Source organism: Rattus norvegicus, chromosome Y (genome assembly GCF_021556685.1).
Source record: "Rattus norvegicus strain SHRSP/BbbUtx chromosome Y, alternate assembly SHRSP_T2T, whole genome shotgun sequence".
NCBI lineage: Eukaryota > Metazoa > Chordata > Mammalia > Rodentia > Muridae > Rattus > Rattus norvegicus.
In genome coordinates, this window is record NC_141555.1 from 2,632,807 (window position 1) to 2,645,905 (window position 13,099).

The 13,099-nt window shown below is 37.8% G+C and overlaps 1 long non-coding RNA gene across 1 annotated transcript; it reads left to right on the forward strand.

Moving 5' to 3' along the window:
• The first annotated feature begins 2,343 nt into the window (after positions 1 to 2,343).
• LOC103694561 (uncharacterized) lies at positions 2,344 to 4,104 on the forward strand. Its single transcript, NR_190689.1, has 3 exons — positions 2,344 to 2,570; positions 3,628 to 3,684; positions 3,884 to 4,104. It is a non-coding gene; the product is annotated as an uncharacterized LOC103694561 (long non-coding RNA).
• The last annotated feature ends 8,995 nt before the right edge of the window (positions 4,105 to 13,099 follow it).

Here is a 13,099-nt window from a genome sequence, read left to right on the forward strand (position 1 = left end):
TGACTACAGGTGCTGGTGATCATGTATAGAAAGATGAACATTCCTTGATGTTGGTGGGATTGAACACTGATACAACGACTCTGAATATGAGCCTTAATGTTCCTCAGTAAATTGGACATTATACTACCTGAGGTCCAAGCTATAGCACTCCTGCATACTTGTCCAAAATATGCTCCAACACATAGGAAGGACACAAGCTCCACAATGTTATTAGCAGAAATATTTATAATACCAGACACTGAAAAGGACCCAGATGACCTTAAAAAGAGCAATAGTTGTAGAAAAAATAGTGCATGTACACAATGGATTAATACACACGTCTCAAGAACAATGACTTCCTGAAATTCATAGGCAAATGGATGAAACTAGAAAATAACATGGTGAGTAAGGTAACCAAATCACAAAAATACATGTGTTACATAATCACTGATACGTGGATATTCCCTCAAATACTGGAATTACCCAAGGAAACAAACACGGACTACATCCACGGAAATTCAAGAAAAAAGACCAATGATCAGTGTGTGGTTGCTTCACTCTTTCTTATTGGTGAAGGCAAGAAGTATATAGATACAGGAGACAGATATAGTTGTCCCCTGAGAGATTCTGCAGAGCATGACAAATATGGAGATGAAGTTAACATGAATGATACAAGTGAGAACAGGGTCCACATTAGAGTAGTTATAGACAGGATTGAAGGAGGTAAAGAGGATTGAAACCCCCTTAGAACAACAACCAATCAACAAGACCTTACAGGGAATAAAACATAGTGCAAAATTTACATTTGGAAATACAAATGAATAACTCTTCAAAATGAAGAAGAGGATGGCCTTGTTGGGCACCAATGAGAAGAGAAGTCCCTTTTACTAACTAAGACGAATCTCCCAGTACATGGAAATGTCAGTGAGGTTAGGAGTGAAATGATGGGTGATTGGGGAGTGGGAATATCCTCGTAAAATAATTGTGTTATACAGGAATTATGCTCAGGAAAATGGTTAATATTTCAAATGTAAATAAAAATTATCCAATAAAAAATCAGACACACAGACACACACAGATACACACAAACACACAAATACACACATAAACAAATACATTTTGAATAGAGAATACAATATAAAGAGTATTTTAAAGACCTAGATACAAAGAGAAGTAAAGCACAAAAACATAATCTCACACCCAAATATGAATATAACAAGAACCAACAATCACTATTCCTTAATAATCTCTCAACATCAATGGACTGAATTCCCCAATAAAAAGACACAAATTCACAAACTGGATATGCCATGAGGATCCTGCATTCTGCTGCCCACAGGAAACACAACCTCAGAGACAGAAACAGACTCTACCTCAGAGTGAAAGGCTAGAAAACAACATTCCAAGAAAATGGTGTGAGGTAGCAAGCTGGAGTAGCCATTCTAATATCAAATAAAATCGATTTTGAAACGAAGATCATCAAAAAAGATGACAAAGAACACTTCAAATTCATCAAAGGAAAAATCGACCAAGATGAACTCTCAATCCTAAATATCTATGCTCCAAATACAAGGGCACCTACATACATAAAAGAAAACTTACTAAACCTCAACCCACACATTGAACCACACAAAATAATAGTAGGAGATTTCAACACCCCACTCTCATCAATGGACACATCAAGGAAACAGAAATTAAACAGAGACATACATAGACTAAGAGAAATCAGGAATCAAATGGACCTAACAGATATTTATAGAACATTCTCCCCTAAAACAAAAGAATATACCTTTTTCAACCACCTCATGGTAATTTGTCCAAAACTGACTGTAATATCAATCATAAAACAGGCCTCAACAGATACAGAAAGAGAGAAATAATCCCATGCGTCCTATCAGACCACTATGGGCTAAAGCTGTACACATATCCACTTCATCAATAAGTTCATGAAGGTATCTAGGTTTTTAAAATAGTCTTTATATTGTATTCTTTGTATAGATGAAAAATGTGTGTGTATGTGTTTGTGTGTGTGTGTGTGCGTGTGTGTGTGTGTTTCTTCATCTTTAATTGAGTCAATAGAATTCCATGAAATAAAGCAACTTTAAATTGCAAAACATTGTTAATATTTTTATGTTGCATTTTTGGTTAGTTTGTTTATGACCTGTTGCCCATTTAGCATCTTTAGGACTGTTTTTCATAATCTCTTATTCCTGCTTTCTCTTTTAGATGTATCCTGTCCTAGATTGAGTAAAGTTATAATCTAGCGATCATCTGATTTCCTGTGTACTAGACTAATTCAGGCAGTTGATTCAAGCATGATTATGAGGTCACTCTTGTGTAAAAAAATTCCTATATTATGACCTCACCAACAGTATATAAGGCCTGGCACAAGCAATTCAGCTGGCTATCATAAGGCAGAGAACGAGCTATTAGGTTCTTTTCAAAGACTATTCTATGTTCTTTGTTACAACCGCTGTTACCAGATTCTAAATTAGTAAACGTAACAGAAAACTGCCATGAACCTTGAATTCATTTTTCTTGGCAGCATTGTGCTTGCAACCATTTTTGTCTTCCTGAAGATTTTACTAGAGGTAAGCTGTATATAGGCAATTGTACTAATATTAACAGAGGAAAGAAAGTGGGTGGGCATATATTTGTAAAACCATGGAAATTCTGAAGGAACTACTGAAAGGAAAGAGTTGCTCCCTTCGCGCACCATAGATCTGTTACACTTGAACCGTTTCTTGTTTGAGATATAGAAGTTTCTAAACACTGTCTTCAATAATTGTTGAGTATAAAAAATTTTAAATTACTAATTATGTATTGAACTGTGTACAGAACCTCTGATTCAGCCTGCATTGATAAAAATACTTAAAGTACTTGTTACTCAGCATTATATTGTTTTAAAATTCCGTGAATTCACTTATTCCCTCTCTTTTGTACAATGTTTTTTGCTTACTTCCGTTTTCCTCCTAAATATATGTTCTGTGTTATTGACCTAATGTCAGAAATGAAATGTGATAAACTATAAATAATGTAGGGTTTGCTAAATAGAAATCGTCATGGCTCTATTAGGAAACTTAAATGGTTTTATCTCATATTTTTTATGCACAAAATATATTTTTGATTATTTATGTTGTTAGTGTTCTTTCTATAGACCATTTCCTTTTTGTATGCAATTTCAAGTGCCTTCATATATTTATTGTTGCTATTTATGAATATATTTTAGCCCTCTTATAAAAATCTCTTCTTAGATTGTAATTTTGTAGTTTATTTCTATCTTTCTTTTCACTCACATTCACCTAAAATATATAACATCAGAATACCAAAAATAACAACATTATAAAACATGGGATGCTTTTAAAATTCATTTTCTCCATTATTATTTCTTTAGGTACTTTTTGTTTGTTTGTTCCTTTGTTGGTTTGCTTCGGTTTTGATTTTTTTGATTTAGCTTTCATTTTATACTTTGTTTTTTGGCTATGATTTTATTTTGTTTTTTGTTTTGTTTTGTTTATTTTCCTATTGCAGATTTTCAACATTCTCTCAGTTTGATTTTGGAAATTTGTAACTACTTTCAATTTTATTCATATCCCATTTTTGTATATGTGCTTTCTTTTGCTTGAATCAACTGAAATGCAACTGAAGGATACTTTGCCATAAAGATCACAGACATTGCTGGAGAATACCGCTGAAGTTCTCTAGGTAAGAGATTTTAAACTGGCCTCAATTTTTTTTTATTCAGTCTATGCTTCCCCAAGTAGTACATGTCTATGTTGCTCTTTCACAGATTGCTATTTGTATCTCTTAGGTAATTATGTTCATTATCAAATAGAAGTTATTATGAGCATGATCACAAATGTCTAGGCTCCATATATAAACGAAAATGTCATTTCTTTTACAGATAACACTATATGAATGGACACCAAAGTTAACATTTCATATAGCTGTAAGGACAACACCTTCTATGTAAAACAAGAACGATGCTGTGACTCTTCTGGTGAACAATTTCAATCATATTATGGTGACTACCTCCCATATTCAATACCCATGTTCAGGCAAATTGTAGTTCATTTGGACATCATAGAATGACTACTGGCTCGAATAAAGAAAAATAAAGTCCAATCTGTTTGAAACCCATTATTTCACTTAAATGCTAAGCAGATACATACTATGGATGTCACAATAGACACAGTATAACCGGTAAATAAATTGTTGAAATAAGAACACACATTTTTTGTAAATGATTATTAGACTTTTTAAAATCATTCTTATTGTTCAATATTTTATAGTCCAATTATCCTTTCAAATTCTACCATCTGAGAGTTCCTCATCCTGTCTACAAGAGGTTTTCCCCATGTAACATTCACCACACCTTTCCTCTCCTATTCCTGAGGCTTTAAGTCTATTGAGGGTAATTTGTGTCTTTTCTCATTGTGGTGAGGCAAGCAGTACTCTGCTTTGTGTGTATTGATTTTTTCATGTACTGTACCAGCGCTGCCTGGTGAATGGCTCAAATTCTGAAAGATATTGTTGTATTCAAGTTAATTGAGAGCACTAATCTTCAACGAGATAACTCTCCTTTTCTGCTTAAATGGATTTTTCATTAATTCAACCACAGTTGTCCCCATACAGAGTTTGTGGTTTGTCAATTATCTGCAGGTGTCACAGTCAATCACTTGGTAGGTCTGGGTCTGTCAGTGTATAGCAAAGGTAGCCTCCTGTCTTTTTTTTTTTATTTATTTTTTTTTATTAACTTGAGTATTTCTTATATACATTTCGAGTGTTATTCCCTTTCCCGGTTTCCGGGCAAACATCCCCCTCCCCCCTCCCCTTTCTTATGGGTGTTCGCCTCCCAACCCTCCCACCATTGCCGCCCTCCCCCCATAGACTAGTTCACTGGGGGTTTAGTCTTAGCAGGACCCAGGGCTTCCCCTTCCACTGGTGCTCTTACTAGGATATTCATTGCTACCTATGGGGTCAGAGTCCAGGGTCAGTCCATGTATAGTCTTTAGGTAGTGGCTTAGTCCCTGGAAGCTCTGGTTGCTTGGCATTGTTGTACTTTTGGGGTCTCGAGCCCCTTCAAGCTCTTCCAGTTCTTTCTCTGATTCCTTCAATAGGGGACCTATTCTCAGTTCAGTGGTTTGCTGCTGGCATTCGCCTCTGTATTTGCTGTATTCTGGCTGTGTCTCTCAGGAGCGATCTACATCCGGCTCCTGTCGGTCTGCACTTCTTTGCTTCATCCATCTAGTCCAATTGGGTGGCTGTATATGTATGGGCCACATGTGGGGCAGGCTCTGAATGGGTGTTCCTTCAGTCTCTGTTTTAATCTTTGCCTCTCCCTTCCCTGCCAAGGGTATTCTTTTTCCTCATTTAAAGAAGGAGTGAAGGATTCACATTTTGATCATCCGTCTTGAGTTTCGTTTGTTCTAGGGATCTAGGGTAATTCAAGCATTTGGGCTAATAGCCACTTATCAATGAGTGCATACCATGTATGTCGTTCTGTGATTGGGTTAGCTCACTCAGGATGATATTTTCCAGTTCCAACCATTTGCCTACGAATTTCATAAACTCGTTGTTTTTGATAGCTGAGTAGTATTCCATTGTGTAGATGTACCACATTTTCTGTATCCATTCCTCTGTTGAAGGGCATCTGGGTTCTTTCCATTTTCTGGCTATTATAAATAAGGCTGCGATGAACATAGTGGAGCATGTGTCTCTTTTATATGTTGAGGCATCTTTTGGGTATATGCCCAAGAGAGGTATAGCTGGATCCTCAGGCAGTTCAATGTCCAATTTTCTGAGGAACCTCCAGACTGATTTCCAGAATGGTTTTACCAGTCTGCAATCCCACCAACAATGGAGGAGTGTTCCTCTTTCTCCACAACCTCGCCAGCATCTGCTGTCACCTGAGTTTTTGATCTTAGCCAATCGCACTGGTGTGAGGTGAAATCTCAGGGTTGTTTTGATTTGCATTTCCCTTATGACTAAAGATGTTGAACATTTCTTTAGGTGTTCCTCAGCCATTCGGCATTCCTCAGCTGTGAATTCTTTGTTTAGCTCTGAACCCCATTTTTTAATAGGGTTATTTGTTTCCCTGCGGTCTAACTTCTTGAGTTCTTTGTATATTTTGGATATAAGGCCTCTATCTGTTGTAGGGTTGGTAAAGATCTTTTCCCAATCTGTTGGTTGCCGTTTTGTCCTAACCACAGTGTCCTTTGCCTTACAGAAGCTTTGCAGTTTTATGAGATCCCATTTGTCAATTCTTGATCTTAGAGCATAAGCCATTGGTGTTTTGTTCAGGAAATTTTTTCCAGTGCCCATGTGTTCCAGATGCTTCCCTAGTTTTTCTTCTATTAGTTTGAGTGTGTCTGGTTTGATGTGGAGGTCCTTGATCCACTTCGACTTAAGCTTTGTACAGGGTGATAAGCATGGATCGATCTGCATTCTTCTACATGTTGCCCTCCAGTTGAACCAGCACCATTTGCTGAAAATGCTATCTTTTTTCCATTGGATGGTTTTGGCTCCTTTGTCAAAAATCAAGTGACCATAGGTGTGTGGGTTCATTTCTGGGTCGTCAATTCTATTCCATTGGTCTATCTGTCTGTCTCTGTACCAATACCATGCCTTTTTTATCACTATTGCTCTGTAATACTGCTTGAGTTCAGGGATAGTGATTCCCCCTGAAGTCCTTTTATTGTTGAGGATAGCTTTAGCTATCCTGGGTTTTTTGTTATTCCAGATGAATTTGCAAATTGTTCTGTCTAACTCTTTGAAGAATTGGATTGGTATTTTGATGGGGATTGCATTGAATCTGTAGATTGCTTTTGGTAAAATGGCCATTTTTACTATATTAATCCTGCCAATCCATGAGCATGGGAGATCTTTCCATCTTCTGAGGTCTTCTTCAATTTCTTTCCTCAGTGTCTTGAAGTTCTTATTGTACAGATCTTTTACTTGCTTGGTTAAAGTCACACCGAGGTACTTTATATTATTTGGGTCTATTATGAAGGGTGTCGTTTCCCTAATTTCTTTCTCGGCTTGTTTCTCTTTTGTATAGAGGAAGGCAACTGATTTATTTGAGTTAATTTTATACCCAGCCACTTTGCTGAAGTTGTTTATCAGCTTTAGTAGTTCTCTGGTGGAACTTTTGGGATCACTTAAATATACTATCATATCATCTGCAAATAGTGATATTTTGACCTCTTCTTTTCCGATCTGTATCCCTTTGATCTCCTTTTGTTGTCTGATTGCTCTGGCTAGAACTTCAAGAACTATATTGAATAAGTAGGGAGAGAGTGGGCAGCCTTGTCTAGTCCCTGATTTTAGTGGGATTGCTTCAAGTTTCTCTCCATTTAGTTTAATGTTAGCAACTGGTTTGCTGTATATGGCTTTTACTATGTTTAGGTATGGGCCTTGAATTCCTATTCTTTCCAGGACTTTTATCATGAAGGCGTGTTGAATTTTGTCAAATGCTTTCTCAGCATCTAATGAAATGATCATGTGGTTCTGTTCTTTCAGTTTGTTTATATAATGGATCACGTTGATGGTTTTCCGTATATTAAACCATCCCTGCATGCCTGGGATGAAGCCTACTTGATCATGGTGGATGATTGTTTTGATGTGCTCTTGAATTCGGTTTGCCAGAATTTTATTGAGTATTTTTGCGTCGATATTCATAAGGGAAATTGGTCTGAAGTTCTCTTTCTTTGTTGTGTCTTTGTGTGGTTTAGGTATAAGAGTAATTGTAGATTCGTAGTAGGAATTCGGTAGGGCTCCATCTGTTTCAATTTTGTGGAATAGTTTGGATAATATTGGTATGAGGTCTTCTATGAAGGTTTGATAGAATTCTGCACTAAACCCATCTGGACCTGGGCTCTTTTTGGTTGGGAGACCTTTAATGACTGCTTCTATTTCCTTAGGAGTTATGGGGTTGTTTAACTGGTTTATCTGTTCCTGATTTAACTTTGATACCTGGTATCTCTCTAGGAAATTGTCCATTTCCTGAAGATTTTCAAATTTTGTTGAATATAGGTTTTTATAGTAAGATCTGATGATTTTTTGAATTTCCTCTGAATCTGTAGTTATGTCTCCCTTTTCATTTCTGATTTTGTTAATTTGGACGCACTCTCTGTGTCCTCTCGTTAGTCTGGCTAAGGGTTTATCTATCTTGTTGATTTTCTCAAAGAACCAACTTTTGGTTCTGTTGATTCTTTCTATGGTCCTTTTTGTTTCTACTTGGTTGATTTCAGCTCTGAGTTTGATTATTTCCTGCCTTCTACTCCTCCTGGGTGTATTTGCTTCTTTTTGTTCTAGAGCTTTTAGGTGTGCTGTCAAGCTGCTGACATATGCTCTTTCCTGTTTCTTTCTGCAGGCACTCAGCGCTATGAGTTTTCCTCTTAGCACAGCTTTCATTGTGTCCCATAAGTTTGAGTATGTTGTACCTTCATTTTCATTAAATTCTAAAAAGTTTTTAATTTCTTTCTTTATTTCTTCCTTGACCAGGTTATCATTGAGTAGAGCATTGTTCAATTTCCACGTATATGTGGGCATTCTTCCCTGATTGTTATTGAAGACCAGTTTTAGGCCGTCGTGGTCCGATAGCACGCATGGGATTATTTCTATCTTTCTGTACCTGTTGAGGCCCGTTTTTTGACCAATTATATGGTCAATTTTGGAGAAAGTACCATGAGGAGCTGAGAAGAAGGTATATCCTTTTGCTTTAGGATAGAATGTTCTATAAATATCCGTTAAGTCCATTTGGCTCATGACTTCTCTTAGTCTGTCGACATCACTGTTTAATTTCTGTTTCCATGATCTGTCCATTGATGAGAGTGGGGTGTTGAAATCTCCCACTATTATTGTGTGAGGTGCAATGTGTGTTTTGAGCTTTAGTAAGGTTTCTTTTACGTATGTAGGTGCCCTTGTATTTGGGGCATAGATATTTAGGATTGAGAGTTCATCTTGGTTGATTTTTCCTTTGATGAACATGAAGTGTCCTTCCTTATCTTTTTTGATGACTTTTAGTTGGAAATTGATTTTATTTGATATTAGAATGGCTACTCCAGCTTGCTTCTTCTGACCATTTGCTTGGAAAGTTGTTTTCCAGCCTTTCACTCTGAGGTAGTGTCTGTCTTTGTCTCTGAGGTGTGTTTCCTGTAGGCAGCAGAATGCAGGGTCCTCGTTGCGTATCCAGTTTGTTAATCTATGTCTTTTTATTGGGGAGTTGAGGCCATTGATATTGAGAGATATTAAGGAATAGTGATTATTGTTTCCCTTTATATTCATATTTGGATGTGAGGTTATGTTTGTGTGCTTTCATTCTCTTTGTTTTGTTGCCAAGACGATTAGTTTCTTGCTTCTTCTAGGGTATAGCTTGCCTCCTTATGTTGTGCTTTACCATTTATTATCCTTTGTAGTGCTGGATTTGTAGAAAGATACTGTGTAAATTTGGTTTTGTCATGGAATATCTTGGTTTCTCCATCAATGTTAATTGAGAGTTTTGCTGGATACAGTAACCTGGGCTGGCATTTGTGTTCTCTTAGGGTCTGTATGACATCAGTCCAGGATCTTCTGGCCTTCATAGTTTCTGGCGAGAAGTCTGGTGTGATTCTGATAGGTCTCCCTTTATATGTTACTTGACCTTTTTCCCTTACTGCTTTTAATATTCTTTCTTTATTTTATGCGTTTGGTGTTTTGACAATTATGTGACGGGAGGTGTTTCTTTTCTGGTCCAATCTATTTGGAGTTCTGTAGGCTTCTTGTATGCCTATGGGTATCTCTTTTTTTAGGTTAGGGAAGTTTTCTTCTATGATTTTGTTGAAGATATTTACTGGTCCTTTGAGCTGGGAGTCTTCACTCTCTTCTATACCTATTATCCTTAGGTTTGATCTTCTCATTGAGTCCTGGATTTCCTGTATGTTTTGGACCAGTAGCTTTTTCCGCTTTACATTATCTTTGACAGTTGAGTCAATGATTTCTATGGAATCTTCTGCTCCTGAGATTCTCTCTTCCATCTCTTGTATTCTGTTGGTGAAGCTTGTATCTACAGCTCCTTGTCTGTTCTTTTGGTTTTCTATATCCAGGGTTGTTTCCATGTGTTCTTTCTTGATTGCTTCTATTTCCATTTTTAATTCCTTCATCTGTTTGATTGTGTTTTCCTGGAATTCTTTCAGGGATTTTTGCGATTCCTCTCTGTAGGCTTCTACTTGTTTATTAATGATTTCCTGTGTTTCCCTAAGTGTGTTCATGTCTTTCTTGAAGTCCTCCAGCATCATGATCAAATATGATTTTGAAACTAGATCTTGCTTTTCTGGTGTGTTTGGATATTCCATGTTTGTTTTGGTGGGAGAATTGGGCTCCGATGATGGCATGCAGTCTTGGTTTCTGTTGCTTGGGTTCCTGCGCTTGCCTCTCGCCATCAGATTATCTCTAGTGTTACTTTGTTCTGCTATTTCTGACAGTGGCTAGACTGACCTATAAGCCTGTGTGTCAGGAGTGCTGTAGACCTGTTTTCCTCTCTTTCAGTCAGTTATGGGGACAGTGTGTTCTGCTTTTGGGCGTGTAGTTTTTCCTCTCTACAGGTCTTCAGCTGTTCCTGTGGGCCTGTGTCTTGAGTTCACCAGGCAGCTTTCTTGCAGCAGAAAATTTGGTCTTACCTGTGGTCTCGAGGCTCAGGTTCGCTCGTGGGGTGCTGCCCAGGGGCTCTCTGCAGCGGCAGCAACCAGGAAGACCTGTGCCGCCCCTTCCGGGAGCTTCAGTGCACCAGGGTTCCAGATGGTCTTTGGCTTTTTCCTCTGGCGTCCGAGATGTGTGTGCAGGGAGCAGTCTCTTCTGGTTTCCCAGGCTTGTCTGCCTCTCTGAAGGTTTAGCTCTCCCTCCCACGGGATTTGGGTGCAGAGAACTTAGCCTCCTGTCTTTATCAAGAGTATAGCATCAGTTAGAGAGTCAGGAGTCAGAGCCTTCTCTCGAGGTCTATCTTCATTGGAGCTTGTTACTGAACATCATTTGCTTCAGCCTTTTCTACATTACGGTATCTGCAGTTTATTTATTTCTAATTGTTTGTTTTTTGTGGGGGGTTGAATTTGGCTTCACTTAAGATATGAGCTGATGGACACATGACATATGAGAGGTAACCGGTCATGAGACAGAATTTAGATTATAATTTATGGGTTGTTTCAGTGGTGAACTATTCAGAGAAGAGCCTACCTATAAGAACAAGTTATTATTAAACTTGTTTTGAGTCTGAGTCTTATTTCTGGGAGCACTGGATTAAAAAATAAGACTTGATTTCTCCAAATCCTAGTGAAGAGTCGAGCTTCATGTCTAAATGTCCCTAGTTTAAAGTTTAAAGGTTATCCACTATCTTATTTGGTGGAGACCATTCTAAGGCAGAAGAGATTTTGGCTGCAGCAGACCTGTTACAGCCTGTGGAAGGGTCACAGTAAAACAAAATCATACAATTTAGAAACAAAGGCATTTTGAAGTGTGCAGTTTGCCTAAAAAAACAGAGTACAATGAAGCTTAATCTACAGTCAAGACAGTAGCTGAGGAGAGGCCATAACTGTTACAGAGAAAATCTGGGCACAGTTCTCAGAAAAGATAAAAGCACTATAATGTCAATGCCTTCCATCAAACTCCAAAAAGTGGAAAGCAATGTGGAAGGAGTATGCCTGAACTTAGAATGCAGTTGTGGGGTTTTCCTGGTTTCCTCCAAGGGTCGTGCTACCCCAGAAAGTGATACAGCTATTCTGCAAGGAAGCCAGTCTACCTTTCACACTGTCAGCAGAAATTAGCAAAATCACACACATGTTCATATTTTGCAGGTAAGAAATAAGTAGGAGTGGGTAGGTAATGCAAAATTGTACAAAAGTAGCAGAAAGCACCAAAGACAAATTGTGTGTTTGCAGAATATTCCCTGCAAGGGGACATTAAAATCAATATGTGGAGCTCCGAAATTAAAAACTACTGTGCAAAGAGTACCCACAGATATTGGAGAAGCCAACTCCATAAAGTGTCCACCAACCAAACTTTCCTGCCTTGAGCAAATGTGGCCTAAGTAAGAGGCTCTTTATTCTCACAAAAAAGATATATTTGCTGAACTGTTAAATACATCAGGTTTCCCAGAACTGTATATGAAGATGAAAGATGTTTTGTATAGTTTGGTCTTGTTAAGATATGTTTTGCTATGACTCTACTCTTCCTCCAAGTGTCAAATATATTTATATATTTGGGAGTATGAAACTTTATTTTACAAGTTCACAATCAACATGTTGCTTGCAATATTTTTCCTGGATTTTTTTCTACTTACAGTACAAATGTTATCACCTTTCACAGATTACTGTTCAGAAAACACATATCCAATCCCCCTTCACTTTCATCTATAACAGTGTTCCTTTACCAAAACACCCATCTTTTCCTTCTTCTCAGGCTGATATTTCCCTACACAAGGGCATCTACCCTTCAGGACCCAGGAATTCACCTAGAGTGAAGATCAACAGGGCCATCTTCTGCTACACATGGAGGTTTAGTCACATGTCTCTCCTGTGTGCTTTTTGGATGGTGATTTAGTTCCAGAGAACACTGGTTAGTTGGTACTTTGTTTTTATCCTTTGGATCCTTTATATCTTTACGTCCTCACTTGAGCACCATATTTTCAGTTCAAATACTGAGTGTGAACATTTGTCTTTCTACAATTCACACTGTGACAGTGCCTCTCAGAAAAAGCTCTGTCAGGCACCTCTCAACATGCACTTCTTGGTATGAACAGTGTTAGATATAAGTGCCTCACCCTCAGGTGGGGCAGACCCTAGAGGGCCATTCTTTCAGGATCTACTCCAAACATTGTCTCCATATCTCTTCCTATGAATATTTTTCTTTGCCTCTTCTATAAAAGATTAAAACATCCATCATTGTTTAGCCATCCTTTTTCTTTAGCTTCAGGTAGTCTGTGATTTTATTTTAGGTTATCCATGTTTTTGGACTAATATTCCCTTATCAGTGACTTCACACCACAACTACTTTTAGTTTGTGTGCATGTGTATGATTGATTTACTTTGCTCAGCATATTTTCTAGCTACATCTTCTTGTTTATGAATTTCATGAAGTCATTGTTTTAAAT